The sequence below is a fragment of the Suricata suricatta genome, chromosome 10 (assembly GCF_006229205.1).
Source record: "Suricata suricatta isolate VVHF042 chromosome 10, meerkat_22Aug2017_6uvM2_HiC, whole genome shotgun sequence".
In the NCBI taxonomy this organism is placed as follows: Eukaryota; Metazoa; Chordata; class Mammalia; order Carnivora; family Herpestidae; genus Suricata; species Suricata suricatta.
Window position 1 is genome coordinate 81,839,708 of NC_043709.1, and position 23,832 is coordinate 81,863,539.

At 35.6% G+C, this 23,832-nt stretch overlaps 1 long non-coding RNA gene across 1 annotated transcript in view; it reads left to right on the forward strand.

Annotated features, from left to right (window-relative positions):
- Positions 1-23,832, forward strand: part of LOC115304734 — a 159,217-nt gene that overhangs the window by 83,792 nt on the left and 51,593 nt on the right. The window contains exon 2 of the long non-coding RNA XR_003914588.1: positions 14,726-14,822. This is a non-coding gene — a long non-coding RNA (uncharacterized LOC115304734). The remainder of the gene's footprint in view (positions 1-14,725; positions 14,823-23,832) is intronic.

Consider the following 23,832-nt stretch of genomic DNA (forward strand, 5'->3'; position numbering starts at 1 on the left):
TAATATTCCCCATTGCTCAGTTCTGGCTCAGATAAGAACTGGAAGTAACTGTATTTGAAATGCAAGAAGCTATTAGCACCTCTTCTCCTTAGTTCCAGTCTTCACGTGAACCTTCCACTAGGATTTCTTTAGTTGTCAGCCTATCACAGTGCCTTGCGTAGAACAGGCCCTCCCTAAATGGCTATTGGATGAACAGTTGTTATTTTATCCAGCTGTTGTTATTACCTTCACCTCCACCAAACCTCTGGTAGCTATAGGGCATATTCCTAGCATATCCATATGGATCCATTTTTCCCAGCAACCATCATAGTGTCTTTCGTATAGTGGTGCTACATACATTGGTGGTGGTGGTGATGTTATGGTCCTAAATAATCTGAGTCTGGCCAACCAGGAATATTGTGGTAATATACTGGATATATTGGATAAATATACTCTTTGTTACCCTACATCCCAATTCTGAATGCCTATCAAACCATAATGCATCTCTCAAAATCCATATGAATGTTTTATATCTGTAACTTTGTTGTAACTGGGCTCATCTTTTTATTGAGCATGGTTCCCTTGACTTTCTTGCTTCTGTTTCTATATGCACTCTATGTGAATAAGATGAACATTAGCAGATTTATCTACATCTCTTCATTTCTATTCTACAGCAATAGCCCCTTAGAGTAATATCTGAAGTTATAGTAATTTTCTTCATATCAGAGAGTTTCTAACTATGTTAATGGAAGTTATACTGGTTGCAGAGACATTCGTGAGAACTACCTATGCTGTAACATTTAAACAATTTATTTGATCTCTCTTTAGCTTACCTGCTCATGTCTTTGGAACATTGATGTTGACCTTGTTGGATCTTTGTCTATAATCATGATAAGTCCTTCAATAAAACCTAATAGAAAATGACATTTAAATTTCCAAGTGACTTATTAACCCTTTGAATACTTTATGATGTGTTATGCCCATTTTAGCAAAAAGAGACTCTTATTACAGTATGTTTCTATATTATTTCCTTGGATGCCCAATGCCTAATGACTTCACATTAAAAAAATAATAGAAGAGATAAAATAACAGCATAAAAGGTAGATAATCCTGAGCATTGCTATTTCCTGATAAAAAGTGAGACATAATCTTTGAGGGCAGCAAAAGGTAGTGAACATTGATCAGCTGTCACTGCAACCCTGTTCTTCAAAGCATCTGTGTGATTTTGCCCAGGTTCTGGGCTTCCATTTCCTCACAGGTAAAACCGAGAGATGGATTATCCCCACTTCTTCACTGGGCCAACTCTGAATCATCTTTCAGGATTTATCTCAGTCATTTGTTTGTGGAACTATTGCTGATTCCTAGGGGAGGCTAGGTGTTGTCTCCATGCATACTCCCTCAAAGCCCTTTAGGCACTCTGCTGAAGCTATCTAGTTATTAATTTATCTGTCTCTTTAAGGCATGTGCCTCTCAGGAGCAGGCAGGGACCATGTCCTTTTGCCACCGCTGTGTAGCTCAGAGTAGAAGGCAGAAAAGAAAGGTGATTAAAGACATAAGCCAAAGTCATATCCTACATCATGGCTCCAACATTGATTATGTAGACTTGGTCAAATTACCTAATTTACATAGAACTTTGTTTCCTCCTATGGAATAAGGACAGTGTTACTGTCAGAATGAACTTAAGTGATATTTTTTAAGCTCCAAATAAAATGCCTTGCATATAGAAAGCACTCAGTTAATGCTATTACTACTAGTATTGCTGAAGTAAAGTGCATGTTGTATAATATGATTTTTAAGGTACTTTTGGATATTAGAGTTTATGACGATTCCATTCTGTTTACTTACTAAGAAATAAAGATCATTTTAGCCTTCTGATTTTGGATATGGGGACAAAGTGGCAATCTGTTAAAATGGGATGCTTATTGTTGTTTGTGTGCATTGTTAAGAACTATGTAAGGCCTGGGATTTTTACTGTTTGCAAGCTACTAGATCAGCCTACCTGCCACAGTTTCGTGGATGCTGGGAGAAGACACAGATCTTGGATCGGTGACAAAGTACAGCTTATCAGTCACAGTAATTGTAGTCACCAGAAGATTAGCATTTGTACAAGTTCCCTGAGCTCTAATTCCCATATGGTGATACAGAGACAGCCTGAGGATGCTTACACTTCAGAGGGAGAAAACCTGAGCTTAGGGAACGTGACTCTTTTATATCAGGCAACAAACATGCCTAACCTTTGCCACTAAGTGAGACATTATCCTTATTACCCTGGACAATAAGCAAACCTGCCCGAGTTCTGGAGGGAGACACCATCTTTGATTTTCTCTATACAGATATCCTTGAAAGAGTAGTCCGAAGGAAAGGCAGTTGGTGCCTTCGTTCAGGAAGAAACACAAGAGACAGAGACCTTCAGAGAATGGCCTTTCAACCTGGAAATTTGTATTTCTATAGTGTGGCTTTGCAACTTTCATCAGATTCCTCAAAGGGATATGTGAACTAAAAAAGTTTATGTCTCTAAATCCCTAATTCATTATTCAGAGTGATAACCTATTTGAGAACACGAAAGGGTAAAGAGTAAGGAAGCAAGATACCAAATAGAAGATACCATGTGGCATTTTTATGATGGAAGCAACTTGCTACCCCAGAATCAGGTCTTTTATTTGGCTCTTATTAAGACTGGAACTTGGGGCACCTGGCTGGTCCAGTCAATAGAGCATGTAACTCTTGACTTGATCTCGGGGTCAGGAATTCAAGTGCCATGTTGGGCATAGAACTTACTTAAGAAAAAAACAAAAACAAAAACGGATGGAACTAAGTCCAGAGATGGCAGTCTGGACCTTGTCTAATAGGGATTAGAGTTGAGAGCTCAGGCTTTAGTGAAGAGTATGAAAGAGTAAGGACAAAAATTAACAGCTTTTTCTTCAAAGAGGACATTACTAATTATAGTACTTATTAAAACAATTTGCCATATAAAAATGATAGCCAAATTCATTTTTAAAATTTTTAAATTTTTTTAATTTATTTTTGAGAGAGAGGAAAAGAGAGACAAAGTGCCAGCAGGGTAGGGGCAGAGGGAGAGGGAGATACCAAATCCGAAGCAGGCTCCAAGCTCTGAGCTGTCAGCACAGAGCCTGACACGGGGCTCACACCCACAGATGGTCAGATCATGACCTGAGCCAAAATTGGGTGCTTAACCGACTGAGCCACCGAGGTGCCCCTAGTCAAATTCATTTTTAAGATTGGATATGCATTGTTGTGATTTTTCGAGGAATGCTATACATAAAGAGAAAAGTTAAAATTTACCCCCTTAATTTAAATTTCGATTTTCATTTCATATTATCAAAATGTATACTTCTGGCTTTTCCCATTTGCATCACTTTATTTTCAGCATTCTTAAAAGCAAAGTGTTATAAATACCATGACAAATTATTTTATGATCCATTTATCTCAGTAATGGTGACCTCTTTGTCACTTGAACCACTGTTCAGTATATTGTCCAACAGCAAAGATTAAGGCACAGGGCATTCTGTGGAATTAGTGACTGCCCAAGAGCTTATAGCCTTACGCCAAGCCAGTCATTAGTACTTAGCAAATGTTACATTCTGAAAGCATTATTATGATTATGTAACAAAAATAAGAGGTAAAAACAGATGGCTTAAATAAAAATACTGCTAATCCAGGGTTTCTCAACCTCAACACTATTTACATTTTGGGCTGGATAATTCTTTGTTGTAAGGAGCTATCCTACCTACTGTAGGGTGCTTAGAAGCATCTCTGGACTGCACCTCCTTAGATGAAAGTAGTCTCCACTCTCTCCCCACTCACCCTCCCCCCAATGTCACAATTAAAAATGTCTGCAGTCAGCACCATGCAGTGCAAAATGTCCCCTAGGAGGCAAAATCACCCTCCATTGAGAACCACTGTGTTATTCATTCCCATTTTTAAAAGTGGGAGTATTTAATCAATGAATGAGGAGGTAAATAGAGAACATAGCATAATCCTGATAAACACTCACAGCTTCAGAAGTAAATTTATGCTTCTGTAGTTTGAGGGATTTCAAAATGACCCCTCTGCTGATACCTAACGTATTCCATGTGATCTGTTATAGATCATGGTGAACAGGAAAGAAGACTGGACTTGGGTTCTTGCCTTTTTCCTGCTACTTTGTAGTTTTGAGATTTGTGGTCAAATAATAATTCTGAGGGTTTTTTCTCTATAGGAGAGGGATCATCCCTGTCATACCTACCTTTGAGAATTTCTGAGAATCCAATCATAGTTTAAGTAAAAATGCCTTGAAATGTCTGAAGATCTTAATTGTGAGGATGTAAAAAAATCACTTTGTTTTAAGAATTTCTCAAAAATCTCAGTGCATTCCTTGAAATAACTAGAGGAACCCCGGGGCACTGCAAAACAGAATTTGAGAATCACTTCTTTTGAAGATGCCCTTTAGTCCTGCTTCGCTCTCTTGTCTGTGTTCTTGGTGGCTGTGTGCTGAGGGGTTGGGACGGAAGGCGCGGCTGAAGGAGTGGTGGAAAGGCTCGGCTGACAGCAAGGGAGCCGTGCTCAGTGCTCAAAAAGCAGAAGCACTCTGTTTACATTTCCTCAGGAACCAGGAAGAGTCTATAAATTAAATAACCAGAGATTTAAAATAAAGAGAAGATAAAACTAATATTATAAATTTATTAAAAGGAAATATTGGTGATTTGAATAATTGTATCTGGCTTAATGATGTTATGTGCCTTTTATTAACTAGAATACTTTGTGAGTTTTTTTTTAACAATAGCTTTATATGTTGTATAACAGCTTTATCTTTTGTTGGTCAAAAATGAGTATCATTTTTCTGATGCTAAACCTTTTCAAAACAGAATTGCCACAATCCTTTCCCCCTGTAAAATATTTAGTGCTGGCTTTGCTTGTCTGGGATTATATGAAAATATATGCTTGAACTTTGAGAAATAGGATAATTCAGTCTCAGATGAGAATGGATCTTAAATGCTACATAATGCGATATACCATTCAGTTCAGAAATCCTATTCTCAGACCTCTGACAGCTGGTCCTGCAGCCTCTGCTTGGGCTTCTACCTTTCCTCAGCATAGAATATATTTGGAAGATTCTGCAGATGAGAAAACCAAAGTGTTCACAAGCCATACCACTGTGTCCAAGATCACTTGGATGACAAGTTGCAAAGCCAGAAAGTGGCCCATTCTGTCTGAATCCAGAGCCCTTGCTTACATCCTCAGTCATTTATCTGGCTTTGCTCCAATGAATCCCACTGTTGGACAATTCTTTTTTAAAAACGTGATTTTTCACAATGCTCTGAAATCTGCCTCCACATAACCTTGCTGAGGAAACAAAACTCAAAACGGCACCTTGTTCTTTTGTGTGGAACATGGGACAATATACCCAGTCCACACTAACCAAACGGCAACCCTTCAAATCTTCTTTTGTACCTAGTGATTGGCACCCCTCTCTTCCTAAATTTGATCTTCTTTCAGGCTGAATATATCTTCTAATTGTACCAGACTTAGCAGAGTTGTCATGCACACAATGTTTCTGGTTGACTTTTTCTGGGTATTGAATACTTATACACTTACACTTACCTATAGGATAGAAACCAGTTCTGAGCCAGTATTTGAAAAACCTGGGTTTTTAAAATTTTTTTAATGTTTGTTTATTTTTGAGAGAGAGAGAGCGAGAGACTGCATGAGCAGGGGAGGGGCAGAGACAGAGGGAGACACAGAATGAGAAGCAGGCTCCAGGCCCTGAGCTGTCAGCACAGAGCCTGATGCAGGGCTCGAACTCAGGAACCGTGAGATCATGACCTGAGCCAAAGTCAGATGTTTAATGGACTGAGCCATTCTGAACGCCCCTCTGAACCAGTAATTGAAATAATTGTCTTGTCATTGGTCATTGGTTTTACCTAACTCTGATTTGGACACTCTACGCTTATCAACTGTGTTTTCTTTTTCCCACTGCCACATCTTGTTCTTTGCTTACCTTGTGAATGCTGCCACTAAAAGTTACAAAGTATCATGAACTATCTTTAGTCTCAATATTTTTATTACAAGACTTGATATTAAAGTAGATTTAAGTGCAGCTCGATTTAAGTGTATCATTCCAATTTTAAGATCTTTTTATATATTTTAGAATTTCCTCATAGATTAGAGTTCACATTTAGTAAGTATATCTTCATTGAGCTATATGATTACTGCATAATTATTCAAGTGTTTTGGGTAAGTTAAAATCATAAATATCATTTGCATCTTTTCCCATTAATTATTAAGCACATGTCTGTTTCAGAGAATTTTAATCTATATGTTTGATTCATAGTTCCATAATTTTTCAAAGTCTAATTTTGTAAGAGCTATCTAACATCAATCACTTTTATGGCGTGTGTGTGTGTGTGTGTGTGTGTGTACGAGTGTGTGTGCATTTGTGTTCATTGCTAACATCGGAAGATCATGTTTTGTTATGAATAAACAAATGCCTGTATGTTAAACATGTCTTGTCTAAGACATGAACTTGGTTAACTAGTCTCTTCCATCTACCTTTGGAAAAATGTATCTTCAGGACATATTGAGCTCCCTCCTTAAAATAGCCTGGGCAGATTCCCATGGTGTTAGGCAGTGAGTAGAATTTCCTGGAGCAGTAGTAGATCTCTGTTGCTCTTACATTGGCCCACGGATTCATACAAGTCAATAAAAAAACAGGATATCAATAAGTCATTGACAGAAGATACTGAGTAAGAATAGCTTGTCTGGTACATGCATACATTATGAATGTTATGTATAGAGGACCGTACTTCAGATATGGCAAGTATTGGACCAGCATGCTATTGAAAACATTCTATTTTAGGTGGTCTTGACCTGCTTCAGGGGCACTATGAATAAAGGATAAATAGTGGTTCTGACAGTAGGTGATAAAAAGTAAAATAAAATAAGCACTCTCTGTGGTCAGAGTCTAAGCAAGAGGATAGAAACTACTGTGATTATTTTAAAAGGGGACATGTAATATTGAAAAACTGTTACACGTTTATAATGATGAATTGTATAACCAACCTAGAGATCAGGAACAGCAAGAAGCTGGGAGCCAAAAAGGAGAAGCAGGGTCGCCAGAGATACTGGATGGAGGCTGAAACAGAGGGGGCCTGTCTGGCAAGAAGCAGAGGCGGGAAGAGACGGGGCTGGTGCCCAAGACACCTGGTAAAGCAGAGAAGATCAGGAAACTTCAAATAATAAAAAGTTGGTAGATGTTGAAACTTGGAGATGGTTGATGGGGTTTTGTTTTACTTGTGTCTCTGTCTTGAATATGTAATTTTTTATAATAAAATTTTTTTTAAAGTAAACGAAGGAGAGAGAGAGAGAGAGAGAGAGAGAGAGAGGGAGGGAGTCAGTCCCAGGCACATTAGCTCGTGTACACACACACACTCGTGCACATGCACCCAAGTGCATGCACATCATGAGGTTTACCCCCTTCCATCGTGTTCCAGTCTCCTTCCAGAAACTGAACTCACCTGGAAGCCAACTGCCAGAGGAGTCTGGGAAACTTGTCCCCCTGGGATTAGCCCATGTCAAGGTTGCAGGGCAGGAGATGGGCAAACAAAGGATCTAAAGCAAAGAGACTGGAAGATCCTCACCTGGAACAAATGAGGCCGTGCTTTCCCCCCTGCCATCTACACAGAGTCCTAGCTTGCTTTGATTTTCTGAACCCCCCCCAAATGTACCCTCTATATCTGGTTTTGTTGCGCTAAAAGTGGGATTGGAAAACATAGTTTGATTATTTGACCCAGCCTCTGCTACATCGAATCTTTGGATACTGCAATGTCCATATAACACCAGTTGAAATATTTACCTTGCATAGAGAGTAAGAAATTGCACAAGGAATGATGATAATTAAAACTTAGGCCTGATCCATAGTAATAGTCTTAGGCACATATTTATTGCATTTAATTATTAATAAAAACATACTCAAGTTTTTACTTTTATTTTTTAAATTTATTTTTTAGAGAAAGAGAGACTATGTGAGCAGGGGAGGGATAGAGAGGGAGAGAGAATCCTAAGCAGGCTCCACACTGTCAGCACAGACCCCCATGTGCCGCTTAATTCCACAAATTGTGAGACCATGACCTAAGCCAAAATCAAGAGTTGGACATTGAACTGAGCCACCCAGGCCCCCCAATACTCAACTTTTTATATGTTCAGCCATGAAGACTGAAAATTAAAACATGAAAAAATGGGGGTATATGTAATTATTTGAATTAACATATAAGATATTACTATCGGGGCGCCTGGGTGGCTCAGTCGGTTAAGCCTCCGACTTCGGCTCAGGTCAGATCTCACATTCATGGGTTCGAGCCCCGCGTCAGGCTCTGTGCTGACAGTTAGCTCAGAGCCTGGAGCCTGCTCCTGGTTCTGTGTCTCCTTCTCTCTCTGCCCCTCCCCCTCTCATGCTCTGTCTCTCTCTGTATCAAAAATAAATAAAACATTAAAAAAAAGATATTACTATCATATTGGAATCAATCTGTACTGACTTTGTATTAATAAGTGGGTACTTGATTCTCAAAAATCTCAGAAGAAGGTGGGACTTTTGGTTTTTCTCTTTTATTGAAGATGTTGGGTTTTAATAGTAGAAATAACACTTTTCTAACCAAGAAAACTATAAAGTCTCTTTCAGGGCATCCTGAAATGGTTGTGTGGGTAATGTACTTTCTGAATGGCACACCTAAGGAAACATTTTTTCTCTTATCCACACCAAAGTACCCAATGTTCTAACAACAGGCCTGAACTACCAACACTTGATATTATTAGGAGAAAAATACTACAAGCAGAAATTTCATGGTCTTCGCTATAGAATTTTGACTTTTGTTATCCAGATCAGGAGTCAAAGAGGCTCCCTTGAAGAATATCTTGGCTCTGAGCAGGACAGAGCTATGTGCCGACTTTAGATGTCCAGGTTTGCCCATTCACATTTAGGCCAAGAATATATTTATCTTTACTACAAATATATATTTATCTTTACTACTTTCTTGTTAATATTTTTTAACCCTTTGTGTAATAGTAAAACCTTTAATTATATAAAGATCAAGATGGGGATCAGAAAGTGTGTTTTTATTCCCAAATGATTAAGACTAGCATGTTCTCAGTGTACATGCATTAATGCACCTTTATACTAATATACAAATTGTGTATTTTACAGAAGTTGAGGTATTTTAACAACTAGATTAAAGAAACTCACATAAGTCCCAATTAAAAATTTTTTAAATACAATGTGCCTTCTATATACAAAGACAGAGCTACCTACATATTGAAAAAGCAACTGTCCAATCAGGTCAAAATGGATGGTTTTTAAGGAACGGGTGGCAGTCTTAAGCAGTAGTGAAGCTTGCAGGCATTGGCATCAGACTGGATCAAAGCCCGGATCTAACACAGCCTTAAGTAAACTGCTCAAGTTTTCTAACCTTTCTGTTCCTCCATGCTAGGAAATATACCACCCTATAGAGGTTTCTGTGAAGATCAAGTGTAATGGATCTAAGTGTGTAAAGCCCTTAGAACAGTGCGTGATAGACCACACTAAAAATATTCTCTTATTAAAGATCATTTTTTATTTAAAAAATTCCAACTTTCTTCTTTAGTTATCATTTGTTTCCATGTTCAAATTAGGTAATACTTATTTCCCCCCCCGGCTTTCTTACCCTTGTTGCTTCTCATCTTACTGGCCCCTTACCTCTCTTTCCTGATGCTCTGAGAACTATTCTTGAATATTTCTGAGAAAAGGGTTTTTTTTTAATCCTAAACATGTGGGCTTGTAGAAATTTTTATTTCTTGTTTGTATATTCCTCATTTACTTCTATTTTTCATGTTCCTAAAAAAATCCTACTTATTGATCATATATATTCCCTTTGTCTGAAGATATTAGAAAACAACATGGCAAAGTGCAGTGGAATTAAGATTTGGCTATGTTTCCCTATAGCTTCAACCAGTTTTAAAATTCTTTGAATCCCTGAAATTGAAAAATCATAAATTTGAATGAGTGATGCATTTGAAATCACACAGGAACACAGTTTTTCCCACACCCTGTTTTGGGGTGTTTGTATGTATATGTGTGTTTACTCCGCGTGTGTATATTTCCCACTTTCCCCATCTGGCATCTGCTTTAGTACCAGCCTCGCTAGCTGTTCTGTGTCCAGAGTACTTTAGCCTTTTCATTATGGAGGAGAAAGAAATGAAATAATATGAAAAAGAAAATCCTTCCACCAACCCCTTCCACCTCGCTTTTTGTTTTGTTGTTTCTAAGCAAGTTTCTTGCCATTTACCTTTGCATTTGCATTGCTTATTGATTGGCAATTTTAAAATTGTTTATTGTGCTCTTTTGTTTCACTGTTCAAGAGCTAAAACAAAAGCTACCAGGCCCTTCGAGGTACACATTTGCATGCGGTGAGCGTTGCCCGAGGAAAAAGTAATTGCTAATGCATATTTATGTGGCACAAATTTGCCATTTGTTTATGCATAAAATTATCAATAGTGCAGGGCGGCCCAGCCGTAGAAAATGGTGACCTTTTTAGCTTAATAAATAGAAATCAGCTGTTATTGTGAAGAGATCAGCCATTTATTCTGTGTTGAGGGACATTGCCGGGAAAATGCAGATTGGGGCTGGCAATATCATTAAATGGAAGGCCAATGACCCTTTCGGTAGAGTCTATTATACTTTATCTAATAGGGGATAAATGGCTCTGGTTGGCAATTGGAATAAAGAACAACAGTTTTTTTTTAATTTCAATCTGTAATTTTATAACTATATGGATTTTGAGCAAGTAAAACTGAACAGGGAATTTCAGTCTGACCTGTTGCTAGAATTCTCTCAAAAAGTATGTTTCCAAGTTGCTTTTCTTGTTCATTATTCTATATTCGGATTCTTACTCATTGAAACAAAGAGTAAGTCAAATTATGTTTTTTAGGAAAATATATATCCCTTTAGTTTTTAGTTTTTAGCTTTCTTTGTCCTTTCTTTTTTACTTTTTTTTTTTGCCATGCTTTTATCTTTGCATTTTGCAGGTTGCTCTATATTTGATGTCTTAACAATATTAAAAGTAGAAGATATTCTTTAAAGTGACTAATAGATTGCAAGTGGAGAGTGTTTTATTGTTAAGCTAAACATGATATGTTCTAAATGGTAAGAATGGTATTTGAAGCAAATATGTGGGTCCTTTGGATTAAAGAATATTCTGTAAATATAAAATCTTCTCATTCGTACATATAGATTTTCTTAATACATAACAAAATGCCCCACAACAGATAGTCATGTGTCTGTTTTGGTTGTTTTCCTGGTGCGTCTGATAGATGAGGTGCCCTCAGCCTCCCCAGAGCTCGTCTGTGATTGGGGTTTAACGTGGTGTAATCTCACACTATGTCTGCTTGGCTAATATCTCTGCAGTTCTTATGAACATTTCTGCCTTTCAGGATTTTTTATCCTGTTTTGTCAGTCATTATAGGATTCACTCTAAAATGGAAGTTGTGTTTGTTTTTTTTAATAATATGAAATTACTCAAACTTTTATGTAAGTTAAGAAATCTGATAACGGAACCAGAGACCTGCAAACCCACCTCGGAATGGGGCAAGCTCTAGGAGGCTACCTGTGTGCTCCGCCCTGATTGTGTTTCTTCACACAACTGTGCCTCACCAGGTTTAAAGTTTTTACCATAGAGGTTCGCAGCCACCAATCTTTCACCCCTGCTGCACTTTAGTATGCCAGTGCATTCTGCAGCATGTCACCAGAGTGACTGAGTAACCTTTTACTGGCAGAAATGGGTCTGTTGTTCCTTTTTAAAGTAGAGGGTGTAAATAGGATTCAGACACTAGGGTGTATTAGTCCATAAAAATGAATATATTTTTTATGTCATTTATAAGATATTGATTTTAGGTCCATTAGATTCACAGTCCCTAGTGGGAGAAAACACAGTGATTTAATGGGTAGGTTGGAATTCCAGAAGGAGGCACAGCAGCCTTGACTAACCCTTTCTTTTTCAACCCCCAGCCCGTATTATTTAACATGGTGGAGCTGCTGAGAAGGACTCTGGGGGAGAGGGGCAGTTTGTTATCCATCTTTCTTGCACTTTATGAGGGGTCACAAAACAAATTTCAGCTGGATTATTACTGTCTCTGAATGTGAAGAGCAGATCAGTCTGGGCTGTTAAGAGTTGCCCCAATTTTTTAAATAAGGTTAGTTTTTAAATTGACGGGTGCTTTTTATTTTTATAAAACCTAGAACGTAAGTCTTAGTTGTTTAGGGTGGTTATAGAATATGAAGGAATCAACGTTACATTTTTTTAAAGAAAATTTTCTTATTCTCAACACTAAGAAAGGAGAGTTCATTATGGTATCATGTCAGTTATGCCCTTACTTAGGTAAGTTTTAAGTAATATTGGTGAGAATGGCCATTAGAGTAATGTTTTAAATAGGGTGTTTCCTGTTCCACAAATGCATAGAAAATTATTGGTTTATACAAGCCTCTTTTCTGATAAAAGGATGACTGAAATATCACTTCACTTCTGTGTACAGAGCACTCATAATAATTCTAGTCAATTTCACCCACTACCACCTAAAAGGAATTTCTCTTAGGCTGCTTTGGCAGTTACATTTTCATTCTTATACCTGAAAAAAAGTTACAATATAGGTAGAACATTTTTTAAATTCTAACTATATTTCCAATCATATGGTATACTGATATGTATGGTTGAATAAGTTCTGCCCACTTCTGTTTGACTTTCTCAAAAATTGACCTGACGTAATGAATATGGTATCAACAAACATTTTTAGGATTTTATATTTTAATTCAAGGTTTTCATGTTCTGAAACAAAAAAAAAAAATGTAAAAATTCAGGCTCCCTCTTGTGGGTAAAATTACCACCTGTATATTTCCGTGTTGCCAACATATAGGGTATGGCTCTTTATTTGGTCAAATGTGACATTTTGCTTCTTGAAAACAAGTAGAGTTTGGGATACTTTTTTAGTAAAAGTTTTAATGAAAAATAACAAGCTTTCTTTTTAAATTAGTGGATTAGATATAGACAACCTTTATTTTCCTGTAGCAACATAATTTCTAATATTCAAACTTTGTAATAACTTTTCTCATTTTGGGATATTCTTCTGCGGAATAATTAGCAAATAAATTAATACTGTGAAGTCTTTGTCACTGTGATAACTTTTGGATTTCTGTGGTTATGCAAAAGTTCTGATACTCGAATGAAGTAAAATCCTTCCCTACCCATCATATTACAGATAGATATAATACGGTAATAAACTGCTCAAATACTGTTAATATTATAATCACAACTAAATAATCGATGGCCTAGTAAGAATGAGCTCTGATGCATTGTTCAGCTCTCCCTGAATTGAACTAACACTGGAGACAGAGAGCTGGGGCCAAGGCTACAGCTCTATCCCCATTCATGGGTTCCCTGTTTTCAGAAGTCTAATTTCTAGGAATTTCAACTGAGTAGCAGAGGCAGTTTCTTTTCTTTCTATTTTTTTTTAAGTTATGTATTTTGAGAAAGAGAGAGAGAGAGCACTTGTGTGAGCAGGGGAGGGGCAGAGAGAGAGAAGGAGAGAGAGAATCCCAAGCAGGCTCTGTCTTGTCAGTACAGAGCCTGACGCAGGGCTTGATCCCTGGAACCCTGGGATCATGATCTGAGCCAACACCAAGGGCTGGAGAATTAAGTGACTGAGCCAGCCCGATGCCCCAGTAGCAGAAGCCATTTCTGTCTAGACTGGGGACAACTGGCAATCAAGCCAGAGCTATATTCACTCATGAAAACAGCAAGAACAGCAATATTTCTGAAGCTGAGCTGGGCAGCACAGTCCTGAAGATATACAGCAAGAAATGTGAATGCAGGGACACCTGAATGATTCCCAGGAAGCGGTTCTGGTGCTGACGGTTGTGGGTATACATATGAATGGAATCAAGGAAAGGGCCTATGAGGACACCTGAAGATCTCTCATAAACTATTCCAAGAAATAAGAATTTATCTTAATGTTGCCTATCCTAAAGTATCTGCAGGATGTTGACATGAAAATCAGAGAAAATTAACAACTTATGTGTATGTATATATACAGATACCAAAATATATGCATATATGGTTTTAGATTAATTCTGGTAGTTTTAAACAGTGTTAAATTAATACCTCTTTTTCCATAATTTTATTATATTTTATATATATTTATGTAAGTTTAACATATACAGATTTATTTTGAAAACCTTGGGAAAAACCTTGAAAATTTCCTACTTCCAAAAGTTCTATGATGATACACTAATTAAAATGGAACAATGCATTGGTTTTTTTCTTTAACTTTTTTATTAAAACAATTTTTTAATGTTTCCTTATTTTGAGAGAGTGTGAGCAGGGGAGGGTCAGTGAGAGAGGGAGACACAGAATCTGAAGCAGGTTCCAGGCTCTGAGCTGTGAGCCCAGAGTCTGATGTGGGGCTCAAACTCATGAACCATGAAATCATGACCTGAGCTGAAGCTGGATGCTTAACCAACTGAGCCATCCAGGCACCCCTAAACAATTTTTTAAATGTTTATTACTCTTTGGGAGAGAGAGAGTGTGATCAGGGGAGGGGCAGAGAGAGAGGAAGACATAGAATCTGCAGGAGACCATGGTCTGAGCTGAAGTCAGATGCTTAACCTACTGAGCCACCCAGGCATTCCATGAAACAATGCATTGTTAATGGTCTTCTTTTATTTTTCTAGGGTTCCTCTTGCTGATGACACAATTCCTGTGTGAATCTGTTTATAAGATTCTGAAAGCTGAACAGAGAATTTTGGCACTGCACTGGGTAAGAAAAAGGTATATTCACAAAATACATAATATGTACCTTTGAAAAATTGATTACTACATTAGGTACTTCACAAAATCGGAAGTTTATATGCCTTCTCTTATTTTCAATTTATAAGTAAAATGACGTATTCATAGAAAACTATAGTACATAATCTTTTATATTCGAATGACAACTGGATTTGTAATTATAATTTGGAAACTCATTATGAAGCTAATATCTCTAAACTGGCAGATGATAGCAACATTTCTTTTCGTTTCCTTAATGAGGTATACTTTCCTTGAAGTTGCAAAATCTTTTTTTTTCTCTGTTGAAAAATGTTTTTTAAAACATTTGTTCCTGTTTTTTGTTGTGGTTGCAACAGAAATATTTTCGGTCGCAATGGGTAGGTCACACATTTTACAAAAATTTCCATAGGCTATTAAGTACCCTGGGATATGTTTTCATAAACATACATAGCAAAAATGTAACTTTACTCAGGCCAAAGAGATATTTTTTAAGTTTGTTTGGCAGAAATATTTAGTGGGCATATATCTATGAGTGCATTTATGAAATGCTGGTTTGTTTTTTCATAAAAAGTTACACTCTGGGAACAGGAACTGAAAGTTTGACCACAGACCTACACTTGAAAATCCCTTTTAAATCCCATGGCTGACTATCATGTGGGTGACATCAGAAAAGTTTGGAGGTAAGGGAGCCTTTGTTTAGAAGTTTGTCACTAATAAGATGGAAAAGGAATTCCTTTCTGTTTAAGCCTAAAAAATTATGGAAAAATGATCTTCTTGCATAGTAGACTAAAACTTTCTTATTCACCAATCCACTCTTAAGGTCTGATAACTTATGTTTGTAGAATTTCAAGATGCATTTTGTGCAAAGCATTAGAATCAATCATGTTGGTTACCCTCTTTAAAAGTTGTTAAAACCTATATAATATCCTTAGAGCATTTATAAATAAGACCTCATATATTCACAGACGAATGAAACAATATAATATAGAAGATGCATAATGAGCAATGGATTTTTATACTAACAGAAGTGGAATAACTCACAAATGGATAATTGCAAATATGAAACGTGTAGTTTTTCAAGTGAAGACACCAACATCAATACAAATAAAAGGCAAATTTAAACCTGGGGCTACTTCTAATAAATATAGCAAACATCACATGTAAACAGCTCTTATTATCAAAGGCACTAACATCTTATTTAGAAGATAAAATGTAAGAATAAATAATTAATGAGGAATACAATTCTAATACAGTACACTAATAAGAGAAGTGCAGAGTTATGCTCCACTTACTATCTAACCAGTAAAAAAACAGTTTGGAAGGATAATGTTGTAAAAAGAATGTGGGTAGATGGGTGCTTTTAATAGTGTTCGGAAAAGGTTATATTTGTTTGACATTCCAGGAAGTGATTTGGTCATCTCTGGAATGGACCTTAAATGTTTCCAAAGCATTCTATGCAACATTTCCACTAATTTGGAAATGATTTAGTTGTAAGTAATCCAAACTATTTTTTTTTTTAAAGATAGACATTTTATCTGTGTCTCTGTGAAGTCTGTGTGGGCAGTTCAGATCTGGTTGGGTGGTTCCACAGTCATCAGGGACCCAGATCCTTTGTCTCTCGTTCTGTTACTCTGAACATGTGACTGTTACCTAGCGTTTTAGAGTATCCAGAATCAATATTTCAGTAATCCTGTTGGTAGCATAGGAAAAGTCCTGTTGCTAGAAGGAAATATTACTAGGAGAAGATCATGCTCTCTCCCTTTAAGGAAATCTTCTGAAAGATGTTTACATCCCTTCTGTTTACATTCCATTGGCTAGCATGTAGTGATAACAACCATGCTGTATGTAAAGAGGCTGGGAAACATAGTTTTTATTCTAGGAGATAAATATGGGGACGTTATTATAGTAGAAGAATAAGAGACTGGACATTGGGCCCAATTAACAGTATTTGGCAATTTCACTTCTAGGAATCTAACTTACTGAAAAAGAGAGATAAAATTTATATAAATATATTTGTTCATTTTCATATATTTATGATGGGAAAATTTGATTGACTAAATTATCCAGCATGGAGCAGTACTTGGGTACATTTGAGTAATTTATTTTATACATTCAATAAGATATTTTAAAAATTTTTTAAAGACACATGAAATTATGCATAATCCAATGTTAAATTAGGTCAGAATCCACCTTAAAGATACATTGTATAAATTTGTGTGTGTACACTTATGTAAATGTGCACACAAATATACATTCACTTATACATATATATTACAAATACATAAAAAGTAACAGAAAAAATACCTGAAAGTTAATATATCAAATATTATTAGCTCCAGATCATGGAATCATGAGCAATTTTAATTTTCTTCATAGTTTATACAATTTTTTGAATAAGCGTGATTTAATATTAACATTTGAGAAGTATAAGATGTATGGGATTCCAAAAGGCTTACATAAGTCGGTTAATGGTCCTGTTAATAAAAATACTAAATATGTCTATTCAAGGAGAGATGAAACAGCTTAGCACCCATTCTGTTTGACTTTTTCCTGCAGTCAGGTTGCAATAAGCGTTCCTTCTCAGAGCTATTCGGTCACTGAGAAATCTTGATCACATTGCAGCCAGCTGCCTCTTTGAGGTTAGGGCGGATGGAGATACTGTGCTGCTGTTCAGTGGCATGCATCAAGCGCGTGAAAGTTGTTGGCAACTTTGGAAGGCAAAGAGCAGAACATTAAAGACTTCTCTTTCTTGTGTATCAGTGAAAGAGGTTGAATATTGCAGTTCTGGATTAGGAATGTTTCTGTGTGTGTGTGTGTGTGTGTGTGTGTGTTTTAAGGAACTTTACAAAATGTTATGTTAACTTAGAATATTAAAGGAGTGAGAATTTAACTCAAAGCTAAGTGAAAAATCAAATTAGAGAGCAATTCATGAGAAATTCTTAGCCGAAATTAGAGTGAGAGCATTTTCCCCCCGAACCTAAGCAGACTTTACTCTTTAGAACTTACAAAAGAACTATAATGTTGAGAGGCATAGACTTGGGAGACACACTGTTTGAGTTCCTGGTTATACCACTGATGGCTCTCTATGTTGGTGTTCCTTAATCACTGATTCCTCATGTGTAAAATATAAATAGTAATAGAAGACACCGTATTATACAAATATTTATTACATGGATACTGGTGTAACTATACTGATTAAACAGCGGTTTAAAGCTCTAAGCATTATTGGAATTAGAGTCACTTTGTAAATAACTGAAGTTTCAATTAAATAGGAAGATATAATAGTTTAAAACCAAATCGCCAAAAATAACATAATGTCAATATATATTAAGGATGAATTGCCAAAACAGCAAGGAGAAATAAACAAATCCACAATAGCATTTTAGCCTACTTTTAGTAATTGATGGAATAAAGTAGACAGAAAAAAAATCAGTAAGGATATAGAGTTGAAAGACACGATTAAGAAACTTGGCCTCATAGACACATATAGAACCTTGCATACAACTGCAAGACTCACATTATTTTGATGAATACATGGAAAAGTTATAAAAATCCGTTGTATGCTGAGTCATAAAATAGGTCTCAACCACTTTTAAAAGAATTGGAATCATATCAATGTCCCTAGAAATCAAGATACAAATAATTTTTAAAAATGAATAGCTAAAAAATAAGTCTCAAAAATTCTAGAGAAATTACAATAGTAATTTTAAATATTTTAAACTAAAGAAATTGAACTTCTTACAATTATAGCATGCCTAAAAGAAGTACTTACTAGGAAATTTATATCTTAAATGTACTAGAAAAAAGAGTGAAAATAAGGAGGAATTTCAAAAAAGCAAAAAGATAAACAAACTCAAAGTAATAGAAACTAGAAGTGAATAAAGCAAAAGCAAAATTAACAAAGTGGGAAATAGTCATAGTGCCAAAAATATTTCCAAAAATTGATTGTTGTAAAAGATGAGTAAATTTTCCAGTCCTCTGATGAGACCAAACAAGAGAGGACATGATGAAGAGCAAACAACCATCGTCAAGAATAACCAGAGCTGTCTCACAGCAAATATGCGGATCTTAAATAACCAGTAATAAATATTACGAATGTTATGTTACTAACTTTATGTTGGAAGATATGAAGAATTGGATGAATGGTCAGATTCCTAGAAAAATACAGTGTAGCAAAATTTACTCAAAAAGAAATGGAGAAGCTGAATAGTTCTATAACCATTAAAACAATCTAATTTAGTAATCAAAAATTGTCCTATAAAAAAATTTCAGACCCAGGTGGCTTCACACACAAATTCAAGGAAGAAATAAGTCAATTTTACATAAGTTTTTTTTTAATTGAAACAATAATCCCACACTTACTTTATAAGGATCATATAAGCTTGGTACCAAACTTGGTAAGTATCATTTGAAAAAGTACATTTACAGGGAAACTCTTCTAATGAATATAAATGGAGAAAACGGCAACCAAATAATAGCAAACAAAATTTGTGATCACTGGGACACCTGGGTGGCTTAGTTGGTTAAGCATCCAACTTAGGCTCAAGTCATGATCTTACAGTTCCTGGGTTCGAACCCTGCATCGGACTATATATGTGCAGATGGTGTGGAGCCTGATTGGGATTGTCTCTCTCTTTCTGTCCCTCCTGCAGGTAGGCTCTCTCTGTCTCAAAATAAATAAATAAACTTAAATTAAAACAAAAAGAAATGTAATGAAGAATTAAGACATTGCCATTAGATTGAACAGAAGGAAAATGTTTTCAAGCTATAGAATTATGAATATTTTATTTATGTATATTTTCAAATATGCTGCAATGTTAAAATATCCTTTTGCACATATCAACAATATCCACAAAAGCCTTTAGTTGAATATCAGATTTTATACTCCATTGAACAAAAATAACACCACAAAAATAAGTACTTTTATATAGGTGTTGGGAATCCAAGATTTTGCAGAGGTAAATTGAGGATAGTGGTTAGTGAAACTATCAATGACAGTTATTTTTGCTTTGCTTATCTGCTTATGCATTAACATTCTTTTAAAATGTCGCTGCATTTATAGTTATTTGCTTTAACCATTTAGCTAGTTAATAATTTGTGATCCTGAATGGTTGTTATTTGTACATGACTTTTGGTCACCTTTCTCTTTTACTTGCAAATAAGCAAGCTCTTTGTTTTAAGTATTTATCAAATCTAATCACTTTTTTTCCTCAGTCACCCTAATATAAAGAGCAAAACTCTTTATTGCTTGAAAAAGGAAAATAATCACAATATATTGCAAATTGTCAAGTGAGTTCTTTATAATTAAAGATTACTCTGCAATATACAATTTTTAAGGCATTTATCCCGACAGGGTTCACTGGCCTTTGAGAATGAGCCACTTTGTTGACAAATCTATCATCTAAATTGTGCAACATTAATGAGAACTCTGAGCAGCACACTCTTACATTTTAATGTAGGTGGCAGTTTATGGGAAAAACAACAACAACAACAAAAATTCACCACCAAAGCAAAATACTAAATGTGATTGAAGTTGATTTGAAAAAGGTCTGCCACCTGTGGATAAAAATGTGCATTACTCTGAACACATAGTAATTAGGCAGACTGAAAGGCCATAGGAAAATCTGATGACCCTTTGAAATTTAAACACCAGTTAATATTTTTTTAAAAGGAAGAAGGAGGCACTGATTTGTACATTTATATTAATACAGGGTTTATGATACTACTTACTTGTACAACTTACCATCCATGCTCTATAACCTCACCCACAGTTCGTATCATATGGTAGAACTGATTCAAAGCTGGTCTTTGATTTGAATCCCTTGTTAATTAATAACTCATCATGTGATCATATGTTTCCTGAAAGGTATCAGATTTCTATATCTCATTCTTTTTCATAACCCTTTCTTTATACATCATTGTAGATCAAACTTTATTGTTGCATCTCAATTTCTGGAATATCTCCATTTTGTTAAACTTTCAGCTTAGTTTTCTCAAGTTAATGAAGCATTGTAAGTAACAACACCATGGAAAGCATACTAACAGTCTATTTAAATCTAAGAGCACTGTACTTTTTTTTCCCCATAAAGTTTATTTTGAGAGAGAGATAATGTGCACACACAAAACAGGGGAGAGGCAAAGAGAGAGAATCTGGCAGTGCAAGGGGCTCCAACTCACAAACCGTGAGATCATGACCTGAGCTGGAATCAAGAGTCAGATGCTTAATCTACTGAGCCCTGTACTTTTGGAATTTTTCCTTTACTCAAACTTATTTGTATAAATGCCTGATTATACTCAATCATCTTCATGCTCTACCTACAAATCTGTAATATCCATTTGAATAATTTTGCATAAAGTCATTAAGCCTATTTTCTGGGTTTTTCAAATGTATGTACATATGCAGTGGAGGAATTTTATTAGCACAATTTGAATTGCAGAGTTCATTTCAAAATGTATATCAATTTAAGTAACATAATGTAGTCATGTAGAGATGCTCCATTGTACTGGTCTTAGAAAAAGATATTGCTATTTAAGTAGCTATTGCTGATGTTCTTGAGATGGCCCTAAAACACTAGCCTAGCAGAAAATAATGGTCTATGTATAACTCCTTTGGTTATGGCTTTCAGGTTCTTGATTGATGAATGAGTATCATTCAAAGTTATAGGAAAGTTAGAGTTTATTACTTCTTAGAGTTAGATGATAATGTATGTCTTAATTTAATAATAATTGTTTGAAAATTGTTCTCTTATTCAGCATTTGTTTGTAATTAAGATAATTTTTCCTTCCAAATAAAATAATGGCCTGAACTGTTGACCAGAAATTTAAAGAATGATGTATATAAGCAAGCAATTGCTTATTTTGTGTCTTACTTTAGAACACTAAGCCACAGAGAAGCCGTTCTAACAATAATTATTTAATTTGAGAAAAAAACCTTGAACTCAAACTGTCTCCATAGAACTTTTTCATAATTAGGTTATACATCTTCTCAATGGAAGAAGTCTTGCCCACGGTCACATTCTGTAAATGAAAATACATTTTGCATAAATTAGTCATGTTGAACTGCTGAGATCCATTTTGAAATGTAATAAATATTTCCTTTTTTAATGTAATTATGAACTATGATGTTTTTTTACTTTTCTAGATAATGCATGTATCTAGGCATCTTTTAGAGAATTGAAAAACATATTTTATAGTGAATAATTGGTGTTCTAAAATATAATATGATGTGACATAATATAACATAATATAAACATGATGTTTGACCTATAATTAGGGAATTCCATTCCCTCTTAAAGCTTTTTCATACAAGTGTCTTTTTAGGCATTTCAGATGTGTGTAAAAGGGATGGTTTAAGGATAATTTTCTAACTATTTAAAAAAAAAGTTAAATTCAACTCTTATGCCATTACAAATATAAATTCTGGAAGGATTAAATATTTAAATTTTTAATAGAAGACACCACAGAGTATTAAGAGATAGTGTTGGTGAATATTTATGTGAGTGAGGAGGCTTAGAAGTTATTTTTAAGCATTATACCAAAGGCAGAAATCACAAAAGAAAAAATTGATGGGTTTGATCACATAATCATAAAAGCTTTTTGCTTCTTAAATGGTAAGACTGATAAACAAACGAGGGACTGAGAAATATACTTGTAATATATTAGGTTTAATGATATAAAGTTCTGTTTTTGCTAAAACATTTGGGGATTTCATCTACTCAATATATGTAAATAAAATATCATTTAAACTGCTTACAAATTAATAGAAAGGTAGAAAAAATATTTTGAATATCCAGTTAATACGAGGATTCAGATGGGGATTAAACATATCAAATGTTTGATTTTTGTAATTCATGAAATACAAATCTGTTTTGAGATCTTAGTTCATTTAGCAAATTAGAAAGGAAGAAAAATGCCTCAATAACCAATGTTGACGAGATTGCAGTGAGATTAGGCCCGTCTTTGACTGCAGCTGGTGGTGTCAATTGTATCCCTGCACCAAAGATTCATTTCACACAGTACACATTCAAGTCAGCTAATGTTGATGCTTGTACTTCTAGGAAGTTAGCTATCATTTCATATATAGTGTTTATAGTAACACAAAATTTGAAACCAACAATATATTTAAAAATTGGCTCTATGTTAGAAAATTGTGCTGTTTATACATGAAAGAATATTAATTTCATGTAAAAATGATGCAGGGGCACTCAGTCAGTTAAACATCCAACTCTTGATTTTAGCTCAGGTCATGATCTCATGGTTTGTGAGTTCAAGCCATGCGTCCTCTGTGTTGACAGCATGGAACCTGCTTGCGATTCTCTCTCTCCCTCTTCCTTGCCCCTCCCCAGCTTGCAATTGCTCGCTCTCTCCATCTCTCTCTAAAATGAATAAAATGAAAAAAAAAATTTAAATGATGTAATAACATGGGAAACCAGAACCTGGGTAATGGTAAATATTTATTGATTGGATATGTGTGTGCATGCACACCATTGAACACACACACACACACACACAGAGGTGTGGATCATACATTGAACAAAAGTTCTGGAAGAATATACTCAAAATGCAGAAAGGATATACCTAGATTAAAGGACTATGGCTGATTTTTAGAAATTTTCACCTTTTTGATTACATGCGTTAGTGGCCCGCCCTTCCTTCCTTCCTTCCTTCCTTCCTTCCTTCCTTCCTTCCTTCCTTTCTCTTTCTTTGTTTCATTCTTTTCCTTTCTTTCTTTTCTTTTCTTTCTGAAAATTTTTAAGTTTATTTATTTGAGAGAGAGAGAGAGAGAGAGAGAGAGAGAGAGAGAGAGAGAGAGAGAGAGCGAACGAGCACACAAGCTGGGGAAACCAGAGAAAAAGGGAGAGAGAGACTCCTAAGCTGGCTCTACACTGACAGCACAGAGCCTGATACAGGGCTCAAACTCAAAAACCATGAGATTGTGACTTGAGTTGAGACCAAGAATTGAATGCTTAACCAACTGAGTCACCCAGGTGCCATGTATATTACATATATTTTA